The sequence below is a fragment of the Antedon bifida genome, chromosome 3 (genome assembly GCF_963402885.1).
Source record: "Antedon bifida chromosome 3, ecAntBifi1.1, whole genome shotgun sequence".
NCBI classification, from domain to species: domain Eukaryota; kingdom Metazoa; phylum Echinodermata; class Crinoidea; order Comatulida; family Antedonidae; genus Antedon; species Antedon bifida.
Window position 1 is genome coordinate 10,694,647 of NC_136228.1, and position 18,229 is coordinate 10,712,875.

Sequence of the window (18,229 nt, forward strand, 5' to 3'; positions counted from 1 at the left end):
TTGTTCATAAAATGTATGCCACTTTATTAAGGCGAATTCAAGGTACTTTATAGGATAGGTTATTTCATATATTTACCAGACTATTATCAACTGTATACAATGATAAGGTTTACTACTGTTAATTGTAGTTCAATCTGTTCGATATATTCTAAAAGCTTTTATACTTAGTTGTAAATATAATAATACTTTTGATATAATGGATTGAATGTTTTGTATGACATTTAAAATGTAATTGATAACAATCTCACATCAATTCTACTGCAATAGAACCATAACGCCATATAAGTTATTACAGTTCAGCCTCTTTTGTATATTATTATGTAATATCTTTGTATAATTATTATTATTATGAATATTTGTTAAATTGGATTCAAATAAAACTGTATTAGAAAAGTGATGATGATCAACTACGGCAAAAATATCAATTATCTTAAACTATCATAAACCACTGACTAGGTACAAGTCCAACCCTTCATCTAGTTAACCAAACAAAATGGCCGAATTAAACTTAAATGTCCAGGTTGAATGTTCTTGGTGGTCGTGATCTCACACTACCATACGGGGGAATGTTTCTTCGGTGAGCCCGTGATCCGGATCTCTTCTGGCTAAGTTGTTTGGCGATTTCTCCGTCCGTTTCGGCGGCTTCAGCGGCGAGTTCCGATTCAAATATCAAGTCGAGTGCCCGCTCCGTAAGCTCTGTCCGTAAAGCGTTATACCAGGAACTATCTTTAAGCTCATGTAAATCAAATTCTCGTTCGTCCAGCATTGCATGAACGCATATTACAGGGAGTAAGGCGCCTAATGATACCATCAGTAAGATTACATTCCTATTAGTCGTCATCTGAACAAAAAGAAAAAAAACGATAGTAATATATTCAAAACATATAATTAGGCTTAAATGTAATAGATACTAATATAATCTATGTGGATCTAAAAACACAAAACAACATGAAGAGACATACAATTATCTAAGATTTATAACCGGCTGTTTTTTCTGAAACCATTTGGAGAGGGCGTCCCATAACATGTCTCACAGCCATAATACTGTATTTGAAGAGTTACGACATTGAATGGATTAGAAGTCATTTTGTGTCCAAGAATTCAAATATATGACTCCGGTGTCTCTTAGCATAGAGATAGGTTCTAGACGGTGATTCGACTTAATTTTCGCAAAAGGAAAAACATTTTGGCACACATGACGTGTCATAACTATACTTGAATTAGACATCAACACGGCTACTGGTGGCGCACTTAAAAAAACAACTAGAGAGGGAGCTGCTCTTTTAGGTATAAGTATCACTTTTTTGGTAATTATTCACGATAACAACCCGTAAAAGGTTACAACGCAGAAAATATTAATTATACATAAAAAGTATTACATGTCTGGATGAAGATTAAATTGTCAGAACTTCTTTTCAGTAGCGACTTAAACAAATGTGATATTTTAACCCACAATTAACGTTTAATAATCTTTATTTAGGATCGACAATTGGAAATATGGAATGAAGTATGCCTCTGAAATGTAGACCTACCCTATAAATCAATTAAAGCGCCAAGGTTCGATTTAAGTGATTGAAGAACCACAGAACACGTTAATAGTATCGGTTTAAAGAAATATTAAAATCAAATTTTAGAGATTTATTCGTAAACTGATGTCGTTAAATGACACGAATAAAAGCAATATCAATTTACATATAAAACACCTAAAATAAATAATAATAACATACCTCACAAAGTGTTAAAATACTTTAAGGTAGATGAATTGTTAGGCTTAGGCTAATACCGAGAAGTGCATAACTACACTATCATCAACTAGTTTTACGAAAACATGTGTGTGCCCAAATATGGTAGTGATATACCCAAATATGGTAGTGATATACCCAAATATGGTAGTAATATGACATCATCATATCCATATCATCATGACTCATGATTATCTAGACATTTTTTAAAAGCCAATTCATGATATGCCGGCATAAGATTGCAACCTACTCTCTGCAGTGTAGGCCAATATTGCCCCACCAAAACCAGTTTTGAGTAATCAAGCAAAACGTGTTCTTGTACTAGCCGTTCTGGTGAAATGTGTTTATATGGGCTTATGTGACTTTTTTATAGGTAATTATGAGACTATTCTAGGTATAATAATAAAAAAAAGTGTTATTTTAGCTCAAAATGTCCTTTACTTCCTTCTGCTTTGGTATTATGAGCACACTATCAAATCAAATCCACACTAATTATAGTAAATCATGATCACATGGAAAATAACATTATAAATTAATGGTAAGCAGTATTCACTACATCAATTATTACTCAAAACCAGTATATCAAACTTTGATTTATATAAATAGACATAAACATAATTACTTGAAAAATCTCCTGAAATATTTGTTTTTGTTCTAGAAAGTATTTCATACCCCAACATGTTAATTATTAACTCAAAATATAGTACTATTAACACGATATTTTTTCTTCTCTTTACTAACACCTACTGAGGTGTGAACCACAATCTTTCTACAAGCAACTTACACAATCAATTTTTTTAAAAAGAATTATGATTGATGAATGTAATTAGTTTGTAATTTCCTCTACATCATCACCGTCACACCACGAACGTGCCATTGTAACGTATGACCGATTACCAGCAGGTATTACCGGGTTTAGTAAAGAGATTGAATATCCCACAGACATGCCGCCAATACCTGTACTAAGTTCTAATCACAGTCAAACGTATGAATTTTTTAGGATGTAAAAGTGATTGCCAAGAACCCATATGAGCCTAAATCAATTCTAACACGGGTTGTCTACACATTTAGCCAACATCACAAGTCTTTAATGGAAATCCATTATTCCGTTTGCGCTAATGTTTCATATACATTAATCCTCTATCTTATTTTATTGTGTTGTAGATTTCAGTTGTAATTGGTTAAAATAGAACACGTGACTATAATACGCACGTGTTTGTTTAAAATCGGTAATATATGATAATACTCTAATAGTTTGCACTTTTACCGTAACGGAAATATGGGCTGAAAATAGAACAGAAAAAAAATTTAAAAATGAGAAAAGTTCATTTTAAATGTTTCCATTGACGTCGTAAATAAAGTGATAATTGGCTGAATATTATTTATAATCATTACAGTAATAACAAAAACGGTTGCAAAAGTTCAATGTTTTTTCAATAATATAAACAAATTAAACATTATCTTAACGTCATTTAAAATAAAAATTTTTCTCTAGATGAATTTAACAGAAAATTAAGAATCATGAGGAAGACCAAGGTCTACATAGAGCATGACAGTTAAAAAGGAGATTGAAAAAATACACAACCATCCTGTCCATGACAAAGGAAAATGGTTTAGAATTAGGAATCGTCATGTCGCAAGCTGGCAGACGTATCTAAAGATAGGACAACTGAATTGATTTGATGGAATCATACATCACCAACCAAATAGTGCCAGGGACTATGTCATTCCAAGAAGTTATATAAGAACAAGATCAAAACAGATCTTACACCACACCGTATAAGCATATTAAATAGGGGAAAAACTCCAACAAATTCTGCAGAAAATGTTTTCTACTATATCGACAAGTTTATATTTAGAGAAACATATGGTAGGCTATATTCAATCCGGTCACTCTATGTACACCTCTTTTTATAAATCCCATTCGGATCCATATCTAATTTGTATTTTCACTAAGGTTCACGATTTTATAATCAATAATCCTTTTAAAACCGTATTTACGTCTTAATTTCTCATTCAATATTTTGTTACAAATGGCCAATGCGCTTGTTATTTTATAATAAATTAATAAATTGTCTGTATTCAGATAAATTAACTTTAAAATATTGAAAATAAAAATGTAACCTCTTATCTATATTTTCACAGATTTCACTTAATTTCACCTATGATCCTGTGTTCAATTAGCATCCCTGCTATTATAACTAATAACTTATAATATTGAAAATAACAATTCTTACTAGCGAATTAATCAAAATTTTGTTAAAATATAGTATATCGAGACTGATTTACTGTTTGAATTTAATTTTAGATTAAAAGTAGATAACTTACAGCACACTTGAATTCAACGAGGGCTCTACTTTTGATAATTATCAAATTTAAAACGCAATATGTCTATAAATTGTCGACATCAAGTAAAAGACGACGAGCTTTCGATTTATGACGACTACGTCATTTTAGTTAATTGTGCGCATTGGGGAATATTGAGACGTGTGTCTTCACCTCGACACAGGTTTGATGTTTTTTTTATTTCCATGCGACGGTCGACAAACACCGATTGACCTGGTTGGTCGTCGGTCCTCGGTCGTCGCAAATCGAAAGCTCCCTAATCTGACAATGCGGAGATGAAATGGTACTTCAGTATTAGTATGTGTCCCTTCTTCTTTCTCTGTTTAAGCGCACATAAATGTAACATTTAAATAACTTCACTATTGATGTTAATTGCAAATGGATTGCATTTGTTGCTTGTACATAATTGTAGTGAAGCCGTTCGTACACAAATCATGATTAGTGTTCTTCAACATTTCAAAGTTACCCATCACCAAGTTCTCCTTCGAAATGAGATGCTTAACTTATGGTTAACTGTACTTTATTACGATCAGTTAAGGAAAATGAGCCGTCATTATTAATTTATCAACAGAGTCTAAACAATGTTGTCCACTGGAACCTAACCCTAATTCATAGAAACAATGAACATTAATTAACGTTAGTGCTACATAAGAAACATTGCATTATTCCTATACATGATTGATCGTAATTTGAAAATTATTTCTTATCACATAATGAATTACTTATAATATAGAGCGCTATTGGAAGAAGATCAAAGCTCTTCACTAAGATTCGTATGCAGTGGATTACATATCACATACAAAAAAAAATCATTTATTGAAAAAAGAAACATTAATTAACTTTAGAATCTATTAGTCTAGTTACACATGCCTATGATTGATAATAATAGTACCTTGTGTTATCAATTATTTTCATAAATTCTAATTGAATATTACCTCTTATCATTACAATAATAAATTACTAGTTTTATAGCGCCTTCACTTTTCTGGTGAAGGTTTTTCTGTTAAAAAATAAATAATGTTCTAATAATGGGCAGTAGGCTACCTACAACTTCCCTAGATACTTCAAGTGTGAAGTATTCTATTACAAACAAAAACTTCAATGGACTGTTTTGATAATAATTCAATGATTATCTGACAGCGAATTACAGTAATATCATGGGACTCATAAATACCAGAAATGCTTTGGGATTTGTCGTTCAACTGTCGACTCTTTTCCCATACGTTTTTTGGGTCCAGCTGGTACCTATACATTATAGTCGAGAATCCTTTTTCGCAAAAATGTCAGTGACTAGTACTATAACTGCTGCTTGCTTTATATCTGAATGATTTATCCATTGTGACGTAGCGGGCTAGAGCAGCAGCGTGAAAAAAACTACTGTTTGGCCGAGGAGAGCATTGTGGTTGTAGCGTCCTGTCACCCCAGGTAACTCAACTCCACTCCTAGTAGACGGTATTTGAGTTTCATAAATAATTATTGGATTCATACTAAGATTATCTAATACTTTTCCGATTAACACCCTGAAATCATTATCGTTAATGTGTATTATATCTATGTGTAATGTATACATTTTCATAACAGAATTGCGAAACACGGCAGTGGGAAATATTTTATTTATCTATAACGACAGTAACTGTTAACACTGTACCCATTGTTTCAAGATATTATTTATTACATATTAATTTAATTTATGCATTAAAAGTACACCGTGGTTAAGATAATCTAAAAGTAATCGATCTTGTTCATTAATGTCCTTAAATATGTCATTCTTGATTGTCAGAAATTATGCTTCGTACAGTTGTATCATCATCATCATCGTTTTGATTCATCTTATTATAATACTATTAGGTTATCTTAATTCATCTAAATCTTTCTTTTGTGGTTTTCACTAAATTTTATATATTTTTTCTTTCCATTTTATATTTTATGACAGACAAAACAGTGTAGAATTCTCAAGATAAGGTCAGGCTACATTTTAAAGCCATTAAACGAAAGTGGCCATTTAATAGGAGTGTAGCATGTAGGACCTTAAATGATGGTGCATATACTTAGAGGGTATCGTATACCTTATCTGAAAAGATGGCACTAAGCGGTAGCCCTACTGGTCATTTGGGAGTGTATTCTACGGTTTGAATCAGTGGCGGATCATGCAGGATTTTGAAGTAGAGAATGGTAGAGGCGAGGGCATACAAAATAATCCGATTCCCAGTGCTGTATCTCCACATAGGCCTACTATCTATCTCCGAAGTATCATATGAATATTTGGTAATACAGCATTTCATTTATATCACATGTGGTGCCTGTATCATATAAGGTTTGGTTAAGGGTTAGAATACTACTATAGATAAATGTTGAACCTAACATACTGACCTATCTTTTGTATTTTGATTTCTTAGCACCCCTTGAACTCGAACGTTCTTTTTAGGTGCTAAGCGAGTGTGCCAATAGAATAGCATATTTGACCACCTATGCTAATTTTAGGGCCTATTTAAACTTGGTCCTAAACGATAATGGTAACCCATTTGCCTTATTCGTTTTTCCGTAATAATTATTATTAGCGCAAATAAATATTTTCCAACAAAATACACGCGTATAAACTTTAAAGTAAATGTTGATAGACCTACTTTTTAAACAAGCCCATGATAAGTTGCTTATATTGAGTGGATACAAACTAAATCTGATTGAAATACTAATATCATTATACGACTATTCAACTAAGCTATTGTAATACACAGATAAGACATACTATACCAACAATAATGATGTCTTCTACAGAAAATGTGACGATGAAAAAAAAAAAAGACTATCGACCTAAACGCGTCATGCGAACGTAACACAATTTATGACGTGTTTCACAGTCGGAGATCATCAAAAGCAGTTCAATTAAGCCGTAAACATTACAAACGCGTTAATTAGAATGCGTTAATTATTAGCGAAATTATTACTAAAATAGACAATGTTGCTAGCTTCGTTAAGTAGGTGTTTGAAGGGCCGTTACAACACTAATACGATATATTTGAGTAAATAAATCATATGTATACGACGGGCTCACTGCTATTGACATTATTACTTATTAGGTTTAAAAGCCAGTAAATTAACATTAACAAGATTTTGCGCAATATGTGTTGTTTCTACTAATACAAATTAAAAATTGTAAAAGCATAATTTAATATATTTAATACCCGTCGATCTAAAATAAATATTTTAATAGCAATTATCTAACAAATAAAAGATGTTATAAATTGAAATTATAGCTATGGTTGTCCCTGTAATTAATTTGGGTACGTTAGAAAATTTACGCAACTTCTGTTATGATGTGGTTGGTTACCGTATAGTTGTTGCCAACTGCGTCCCCCGAAAGTGTATGGGACTCTAAATTAGTCTGTTTTTAAAGAACAAAATGTGTTATAGATACATTTATTAAATATTACATAATGTGTTTATGGTAAGTTTTCGGGGACGGATTTTCAACTCTGATGAAAGAGGTAGTTGTGTTTGCTTGCCATATAAAGAATGCGTTCACAAGGCGCATCTTCATAAAGATCAAAAGTCCTACCTGACCGGACCGCGTCTGCCTACGTGCGAAACCTAATTTCATTGACTTTTCAAAATAAGTGTTTACGAGTTAGAAATATCTTGGTTTATGTTACGTAAATAAATAATTGAAAATAGAATTTGATCTAGACTACTGTAGCTGATAATCATAATTATAAAATAGGGGTCAATTGACTTGGTAACGCGTTTCCAGTGTTTGCACAACTGCCTGTACTTTAAGCGTGGTTTTCACAAGAACGCAACGTAACGCAATCTACGCAACGTAAGAAAATACCCTTCCACTCATTGTGTTTGCCCCCGCCTGCGTGAAATCAAACCTACGATGTTTGCAGCACTATTGCGTCGTCGGTTCCCACTTGTGATTACGCGTTGCGGTCTAGTGGGAACCACGCTTTAATGTACATCGTTCGGACAATGGGGTTACGTTTGCTATGTCAGCTGTACGAAACAAAAGGACACTACTGTTTTAGTTCCCACTAGAGACGAAACGCAAGGACGTAAGCGCAACGTATGTGATGAGTAAAGCGTGGTTCCCACTAGAACGCAACGCAGCGACGTATTGACGCAAAGTGCTGTATTGCGTAATCACAAGTGGGAATCGACGACGCAATAGTGCTGCAAACATTTGATTTGAACAGGTTTGATTTCACGCAGGTGGGGGCAAACACAATTATTGGAAGGGCATTTGCTTACGTTGCGTAGATTGCGTTACGTTGCGTCGCTAGTGGGAACCAAGCATTCAGCTTGGTTCCCACTAGGAGGCAACACAAGGAAGCAGACGCATTGCAAGCAAGTTGACCAATCACACGCGATTGTTCGAATAATCCATCGCTTGAGATTGGTCAAATCAATTTGCATTGCGTTACGTCCTTGCGTGCATGTTAGTGGGAACCAAGCTTAATTGATAACCTCACTTGCGTTGCGTCTAAATCTTTGCGTTGCGTCTTTAGTGGGAACCACGTTTTAGGGAAGAATAAAGTCGTCGTTGTGCGCAATTCAGTCCGGTAAATCTGCGAGTCAAAAGGTATTCCCCCACATTTACAGTTTATGGTTGAAACAAAATGTTGTCCCATTGAGAATACACGTTAGATTGCTCTGAAAAATTAATGAAGAGTTATTAATTTATGTTGTTAGCAATAAAACTGTACATTATTATGCGGTTTTGGTTCCAAGGTTGTCTTCTGTATTTCAGACTAAAACACAACATCTTGAAAAAACGCATGTAGGGAAAATGAAAACGCGTAACACGTGACTCCGTGTGTGTCGCCTGCACATCACATGACTACCCACCACCTTTGAATGTAATGAGGTATTATATTTTTATAATTATACACTATAACGTTATTATAAACTCATTAGACAGACTTTCATTTCAACACCCTAACATTAACAGTAAATGTAATTGTAAATTATAAGAATTACGGTGTTACCGCTCTAAAGAAAACAATGTTTTTAACGAGGATTATGTTGTGCGTAGCGTACTAAATATGTCCGGTATCATAGACAAATAACACGATACAGTACCATGTGTGTCGCATGTGAAGCCTCTGTTTCATAAACCTTACCTCTTAATCTTAACGTAACCTTTCATGATACAGGAAGTACATGTGGTACACACTATAAGCTGTTTTTCGTAACCTGCCTATGGTACTGGGCAAGCATTGTCATATGTTGGGTTACAGGACTGAGAATGCGTATGAGGAAATTCACGAGACGTAGGACTCGTGAGTAAAAACGTGGTTCCCACTAGAACGCAACGCATCGACCTATTGCCGCAAAGTGCTGTATTGCGTAATCATAAAGCGTGGTTCCCACTAGCGACGCAACGTAACACAATCTACGCAACGCAAGCAGGGAAAACACAATTATTAGAAGAGCATTTTCTTACGTTGCGTAGATTGTGTTACGTTGCGTCGCTCTGAGGAACCGCCAAACTACAGTGACAATTATACGCACATTTACGAGGTAACATAAGAGCACGCTAATGTCAAATTCATTAGGCCAAAAACAATCCGTAACACCATTACAGATTAATTATTAGACACAATGATTAATTGAGTAGGAATACAAATCATGCCGATGTATATAGATCCAAGTGAAGCCATAATTTATAGGACATGATTCCGGAAAGTATGTAAGCGATGACGTAACGTGTGGAAGATTTGATTTAAAAGACTCAATTTAAACAAAATATTAATTAAAGCCGGGGTTGACATTATAAACCTTTGCAACAGCATTGGTAATAAACCAATTTATTTTCCGACAGTGGTGAAGCAGAATGAGCGTAATGAAATAAGCACACCCCCTTCCCCTCCCCGCCCACATCTACAGTGCCTTTAAGGCCCATTTACACTAGGATGATAACGATCGACGATAAACAGACAAATGTGCATTTTTCATACATAAAACAAAAGAAATATAAAAACTTTTCATTCTACAACTTTATAGCATAAAATGGGCCTTTAGAGTGGCGTCATAACTCACAACGTAACTTAAGAATAACGAACATTTCTCTCCAAATATTCGATTACCTCAAACACATAACTAACTTTTCACATTTTTGTCACTGCTAAATTGCATTTTAACACCTCCTTGCAGAAACTGCAATAGCTAATCCTAATTTGTGGAATGTTTCTATTGTTATTTGTTAATAATAAACACGTGTTTCTACCATTTACTTTAGCAATTATTGCCATAGTGTTTTATTTACTCATGAGAATAATACCATGATGAACTTATGCAGATAAACAAGAATTAGGTGCACATTTTATAGAGTTGTGTAGGTGAGATTTACCAGCATTTCATTGTTTTTCCTACTTGCTTTGCCACCTACCTATCACATAATTTAAGCCCAGAATCGTTAAAGTTCTCACTTATTTTCTAGTATTGATTAAAATTGTTCGTTCTAGGATACGTTTTATTGCTATTACCACAGATTTCTTTCATCTTTAAATCTTGTAAACATCTAAACAAGCCGACCTACAATGCAGTTATCACTGCGTTAAGCCTATTTAACTCCTATATCCACTAAGATGATTTTTACAGAGTGAAAACTCATATCCATAAAATGCATAACAAACATTAGGCTCTAATAACGCATAATACAGTTTATAAAGTCATAATAATATAAAGAACTGCGTCTATAATCGCCAAAAAGATCAAGCATGCGTATAACTGACTAACAATAACTACCTGTGCGCATCTCGAGTGCGTTCGTTAAGTAGGCTACGGGAACTTTACGTTAAGCCTAACATTCTGTAGTAGGCTTTAAATGGCATTTATACAACTTTTATAAATATAACGGAATTTTCGAAAAGTCTTCTTACAAAAACGCTCTCTTGAAAATCTACGGAAGATGGCAATTATGATACAGATGATGATAGTTAAGATTGTTGTCATGATAAAGATTCTCCCCGGCGTTATCAGTCTAAACAGACTATTTTATGTATAAAAAAGGAAAGGCGAGTTCCGTATTCTTTCTAAACGAGGAGAATGGGCTGTTATGAGTTTTATGTATGTTGTAGGCATTATTTGTGGCCAGTGGTTTTCCATGCCACTCTTTCCTCTTTGGAAAAACAGGTACTCACTGTGGACTGGGAGTCGTGTCCGAGTCCTTCTGTAAGTCAATCAAGTGCCCTTACTCGTTGCATAGAGTCGATGACGTGATGATGAAAATGTTATGGCGATGAATAAAATGATAAATGATGATAATGAACGGTGGTCTTGGTGATGATGTTAATAGTGTTGAGGACGATTACTGTATTATTATTAGTATGTAAAACATAATAATGGTTTACATAGCATACGTTTGTGGCGGAGATATGTCGTGCCGAACCCTCATGAGGAGAAGTGATGATTGCTGAAGATAATAGGCTGGAGTTGATTTTCGTAATAACAATGACTATGGTACTGATTATTTGGTTATTGGTTAAGACACGCGCAATGAAAACATGAATGAATACATGTTATTATAATAGACTTTTATGGTTGTGTTGTGTCGATGACGTCGATGAATACGTTGGGGATGAGTTGGTGTAAATAATACAGAAGAACCTCTCCTTTGAAAAACTCCTTCCATATATTATGGGAACACTCTTAAGGGGACACCTGTTGGGTCCCGAATATGGCTCCTTGATGGATGTTCGGTAAGTAATTTAATAAATAAATAAGTGAGTACTCGAAGTAAACTATTATTATGATTACTACCGGCATATTATGAAGCACAGCATGCCTCTTAAGTTCTAGACTATTGGATTAACATTTATTAATATTATGAATTCTATTAAAAATCTAAGCCGTATGTAATGTTGCTTTTAAAGACACGAGAGGTGCATTTAATTTCAATTTCATTGAAATGCTCTTGAACTTATTATAAATGATTATCTTTGTAATAATTATTATAGATATATAAATATTACAAGAGTTCACGTATCTGATTTCGTATAAAGTTACTAACATTGATCTAAGAAAAGCTCAATTTGATAGTTATCGCTAAGTTAAAATTTCATTTAAATCCTCTTCTATTTTATAGAATTGATAAATATGATTAGTTTGTAATATTATAAACACACAAACAATATTATACGAGCTTACGTCGTTAACATTCCTAGAAAGTTACCAACTATAAACGTTGATCTGTGATAAGATCAATTATAATAGTTATCGTTAAATTAAAATAAAAAATAGTTCATTCCTGCAAAACGTTTCAGGTAACAACTGACTAAAAGTCAATGTTTACAAAAAAAAAAACGTTTTCAAATAAAATCGAAACAAAAACTTAATTGGAAAGCAATAATTAAATGGTAAATGTCTTTAAAAACATATTTTATAGTGATACAGTACGGTAATGTTATAAAATATATTATTACAGACAGATATATGGCTTGCCATAACGGTTTATATTATTTATATTATATTTGTATACCTCGGGTGGTGGTCAACGTATTGGATAATAAATTAAATTTAATACAGTATTTAGACATGGCTTAAACTATATGGCGTGTCATTCGTCATTCGAAAATGACTATTCTAGTGTTAAACTATTTTACAGGTAAAAGTTGGCTTACATTGTGTAAACAATAACTTAAGATTCAAGTATCTTATTATGTAAATATTCCTGTATTTTAACTACGTTGAACACTTACTTTAATTGTCACAAATGTACTTATATGTATGCAATATATTTATCACTGAGAATTTAAATAAACGTGAGATCAACTCACACAAGACAAAAAAAGCAATAACTTAAGATACATACACATCGACGGAAACATGCCTCAAATAAATGTGATTCAAATATCAGGTGTAATAAATAAAACAACGACTAGGCCTGTAGCAAAACAAAACACTATAAAATATTGTGAGAATAAAAGAAATAATAAGAAATCGGATTTATGTTATGTATTGTTACTAATTAACTTTTCCAAATAAAATCAACAATATAAAAGCAATTGTTAATACTCACTGCAGTAGATATTTAGAAGTGATGGATCTGTGTCTTCGCCTCGTCAGTGTTCAAACTGTCTGTTGCCACTGATTGTGTTGCGAGTATTTGTAACCAACTGCGATGGCGAGCGAACCTTATATGATTAGATCTCGTCCTCCGCATGTCGGTTGTTTTGCCGGTAATACTCATTACTGACGTTTCCCGAGGAGCACTCTTATGCTGATTTGACGAATTACTAATTTTTGCATCATATTTACGAGTTCATGGTAGAGAAACAGACTAGCTTCTCTAAAATCTGAGGAACTCTTGCCGTTGATGATGAAAAACTCTTCAGCCTACTTCAAGAAATTATATCTTATTAGGAGAAAATTGAATCTGTACGCTAATCAGGTTCCACACAAGCTAATTCAATCATTCACTGAATAATATGCAATAAATATACAGCATATCAATTGAAAACGGAAACGGAAAAATATTAACGAAGTATTTAACATTTAAATTTCAAAGATTTCTTTGATCTAAACTCCTTTGGGTTGTTATATAAAACAACTTTTTCGTTGTAAGCGTAGTTAAAAACGTACGGTAAGAAACGATGTAATTGAAAATTCGAATGAAACGATACAATCAATTGTCATTAATATTGAACACGTTGTAATTGAACATCGGTTTGATTTGGTTAGAATTTACAGTATGAAGTGTAGGCCTATGAAGAAACACTACGGAAGGGCGTTTATTGCCTTGTAGCACAGTGAAGTTTGAGGCTTACCGTATAAATATAAATAAATGTTTTATTTACTCTCCTCTACACCACGTTTTCTATATTAAATTTGGATCTATCGGAGTTATACATTGCGGTTTATTATTATTATTATTTATTTATTCGGTCATCTTGTAACCCAGTGAGAAAGCATTTCGCTTGTCTAACACTCTTGTTACATCATGTTACCTATCAGAGTTAATTTGTCATAAGATGTTGTTCTGAAACCTATCGGAGGTATCGGAGGTACATCGGAGAAATAATGTTCGATAATTATCGACACGGAGGTATAGCGAGTTAACTGATCACACGATCAGTTACGTCGGTTGTAACTCGAATAATGGTTCGGTTTCAGCTTAACTCCGAACGATTAACTCTAGAGCATGTGAACCAAATATCGTGACGTCATCTTAAGGAAATTATTATCACACGATCAGTTACGTCGGTTGTAACTCGGATAATGGTTCGGTTTAAGCTTAACTCCGAACGATTAACTCTAGAGCATGTGAACAAAATATCGTGACGTCATCTTAAGGACATTATTTCCTGTTTTATTTTCATTATAGGATATAATTAGCGGCTTCTGGTTTATCAACATTCAGTTTCAATTTTCTTTAAGGACATTCACTTTAACAAAGAAACGTTCAATGTCCTATCAAATGTGCTCAAATCAATTAAGCATTATTTTTATTATCCTCACATATTTCCGTCTTGATTTTAGGCATTCAGTACAACAAACCCTAATCATCAGCGCTATGTTATGAGACATTCATTATTCCCCCGATTCTCTTTATACCGGATCTCTATATATTGTATACGACCAGTATCATAGGTATAATATGCAATACAGCGTCACATATGTTTCACATGCGGCGCCTGTATTAATTGTTTCAAGTCAATTCAATTCATGTTTATTTTTTTTCTATTTTTTTATTTTATTTTTATTTCATCTTCTTCCAACAGCGACCAAAGTCGCCCATAACAGGATTGAATCAATTATTTAGTCATCGTTTATAATTACAGTTTCAAATATAATTGATGGCAATGGTCCTGCATAAAGAATGTGTTTAGGTTAGAATTATGGACTAATACAGGAGTCACATGTGATACAAATATGATGCTGTATCACAGAAATTTGACAAAAACAAAAACATAGGTATCCTTAATCGTCTAAATTGTTTATACATACATTTCACAAAATGACGATCACTTTTATCATGGAGGAATGTATATTTCCTCCATGCTTTTATTAGGCGACATCTAGAAACCTTTTGACAATGGTTACAACACATTACAACGTTAGCGCTCTACTTAGAGTAATTAGTCAATGCTTTAATTGGAATTTTAATGTTCTGTTGATTGACATGTGATTTAAGGTTATAACTACCACCGGGAACCAACATAACAATTTAGGAAGTTTACGACGCAGATTCTATTATTATGCAAGTGATTATTTGCAATGGTCTTATATCTTTCTTTTGACACATAAATGACGACAAAACGTGTATAGTATGCCGATGACAACATGCCATATATAAATATAAGCGAGAACGGAAACCGTTTTGTAGAAGCGGCATTTAAAAATGTTTATAAATAATAATGACCATTTGTAAGGATATTAATATAAATTTCAATAATTGAAATTGAATACAGAACATTATAGTATATTATTATTATTATTATTATTAATTAACCAATGATGAAACAATGACATATTATATGTATACATAGGCCTATTATATATATAATAAATATTTTGCTAAAGAATGAATATTTGACGAAATTATCATTCTACTGTATGTAATTAAAATTGTAATATCCCACAAGTATAGAATTAAAGAGGATACTAAAATAACACATACAATTAATGGCAAAAACATTAAATCACTATTCTCTGACCGAAATCAACGAAGAAATAGGAATTTAATATTTTGCACCAGAATGATCTATAAATAAATTGATCATTATTATTTTTATTATCATCCCGCAATGAGTCGAGTTGAAGAGGACGTTCTACCACACCTGAGGTAAATACAATACAACACGTTTATGACTTGCCATTGTGGCAATCTCGTTGTTTACATCTTATACTTCCCACACTAATTTTTCATAAATTGTAAAAGATTGTGAAAAAAATTTCTTTTTTTCGGTTATTATGATAGAACTGAAGCATTCAATTCAATTCAAAATGTATTTCACAATCAAAGTAAATTTAAAATATAATATAAAAACAGAGTAATACTGTACATAGCCTGCATTTAAAATACATTAAAAAAAAACCAAATATAATAAGATTTCTTTTGATTTAGTAATATCAATATACACATTGAATGGATTGTACATGATTGTATACCGTATGGTCCATAAACCATTATTATCATTATTTAATTGTATAACAACAATGTAGATAAATAGACAGTAATTGTTGAGTTATACCAATTAATTATCTTTTTATCTATAATAATTGTACGTTACTGTAGCAATTTAAACGGTATGGGGTCAGACGAATAATTACCGACCTGTTAAGCTAATAACTATAATTTCGTCTATACAATGTTATACGTGAAAATAGTGCGCAAATCAGTGCAAAATTAACTAATGAAGATGACATTTTGGCGCCAGCTTTTCCAATGTGATGATGAGCGCCAAAGCAGATCTCAAGACCAGGGACCACCTAAGGTCTAGTCACGTGCTGGAACTAAAAGACTAATATAATACATTAATTTCCAATATACATAATTATTTTCAGTGGACACTGTCAAGAAAAGTGCAGACGGTACGAATGCACACCGTGGGCACATTTTTACCGTAGGCCTATTTTATTTCTGTTTAAGAAAATAATTAAGCCAATTTTGATCACTTCGCTTGCTCAAACAAAATCATTAGAGTCCTTTAAACGTATGCACACACGTCCGCGGGTTTAATGCCGATGGAGATCGTGATCTGATTTCACCATTTTTATTAACAACGCCCTCTATAGTATATTTCAAGTTTTCGCTTTTATACTATGAATTCCAGAAGTTGTCTTGTTATTATTATCTGATTTAATAACTTCATCATACCACACTTCATCTTTGCATGTTGTTACCTTGAATCTACTTAACAAATCAATTATTTGACGCTATATACCTATTTCTCTACGCGTCGAGTAAGAAAAGTTATTTATTACTATAGAGGGCTCACTACCGTTACCGATGTAACTTGTTGCGCATAAAACTTCATCGTGGTTTTGAGGTATGTTATTAGCAGGGTGGTAACGGTAGCGTTGCGTTTACATCAACACACAGAAATATGTTTGCTGCCACCTACCGTAAAAGAGGGATGGGCTTCTCTTCAGTCTAAAACTACAGCAATTTAAGCAAAATTTGCCCGAAAACTAAGCCTAATTTAGGGTAAGAAGATCTTAAGGTTTGGTTCCCACTTGGACGCAACGCAACTATGTGAGCGCGACGCAAGTAATTTGATTAATCACGACGCTATGGATCATCCGAACTATCTTAAGTTCCGTTCCGGCTATGCGGTATTCATCGCCTGCCTCTAGCCCCAAATAAACATTTTACACTCCAGGTCAACGTAACAGTCGAAGGGTAACATTTCACAGCATAGACCTAATCATGTTTATAGTTTTTGAAAACAGATTATAATGCAAAATATCGATATAAAAACTACTTACCATACTCTCTTACTCGTCGCACAGGTCCGTCCTGTTGTCCAGTGTTGTTTACTTCGTTCATCCATGGGAGCTGTTCTTTCACGTTCCACTGAGCATTTTTCCGTGTGTTCATCAATATTCATTATTCATCGTGACAGACAGGTATGCAAAAAAGGTATTTCAGTAAAACAAACAAAAAAGTCTAATGATGAATGATATAACTATATTTATTTAGTTCATAATTTAGTTGTTGTTCGAGATTTTTGGCCTAAACCTTTCATATTGATTCATATAATTGAAACTGGTAAATTGTTTAATCATAATATCACAGTTATCGGCCTTTATTATGTTATTACTCATTATTGAATGAAAGATGCTATTTTATTATTTAGCTTCAGCCAATTTAAAAATTCTCTTCATTCAACTAATAACTGAACTTTAAATTGTACATTATCTTTGTGTAATTACAATTATTTCTTATAATTGTTGATAGCTCAATTTATATGTGCCTTTTTTATTTTGAATTTTTTCTATTTATGTTATACTGTAGTTTTCTTATTTATAATCTTTTGATCTGTATTTTATATATTTTAAAGTTAATGTGTGTTTTCAATTTATATGTGATTTATGTATGTGGTTTGGAGTATTGGAGAGCCACTTTGATAGTGCTTGCACTGTTGGTAATCCTCAGGGTACTCCATCCACACTTAGTTTGTTAATGTTGGTTTCTT

At 33.2% G+C, this 18,229-nt stretch overlaps 1 long non-coding RNA gene across 2 annotated transcripts; it reads right to left on the reverse strand.

The window, feature by feature from the left end:
* Positions 1-17,613, reverse strand: LOC144837037 (uncharacterized). Of its 2 annotated transcripts, none has more exons than XR_013611429.1 (3): positions 17,520-17,613; positions 13,108-13,427; positions 1-841 (listed from the first exon to the last, which is right to left on the reverse strand). It is a non-coding gene; the product is annotated as an uncharacterized LOC144837037 (long non-coding RNA). The 2 variants fall into 2 exon arrangements; XR_013611430.1 differs by having other exon boundaries at positions 13,108-13,424; positions 17,520-17,564.
* Between the last annotated feature and the right edge of the window lie 616 nt (positions 17,614-18,229).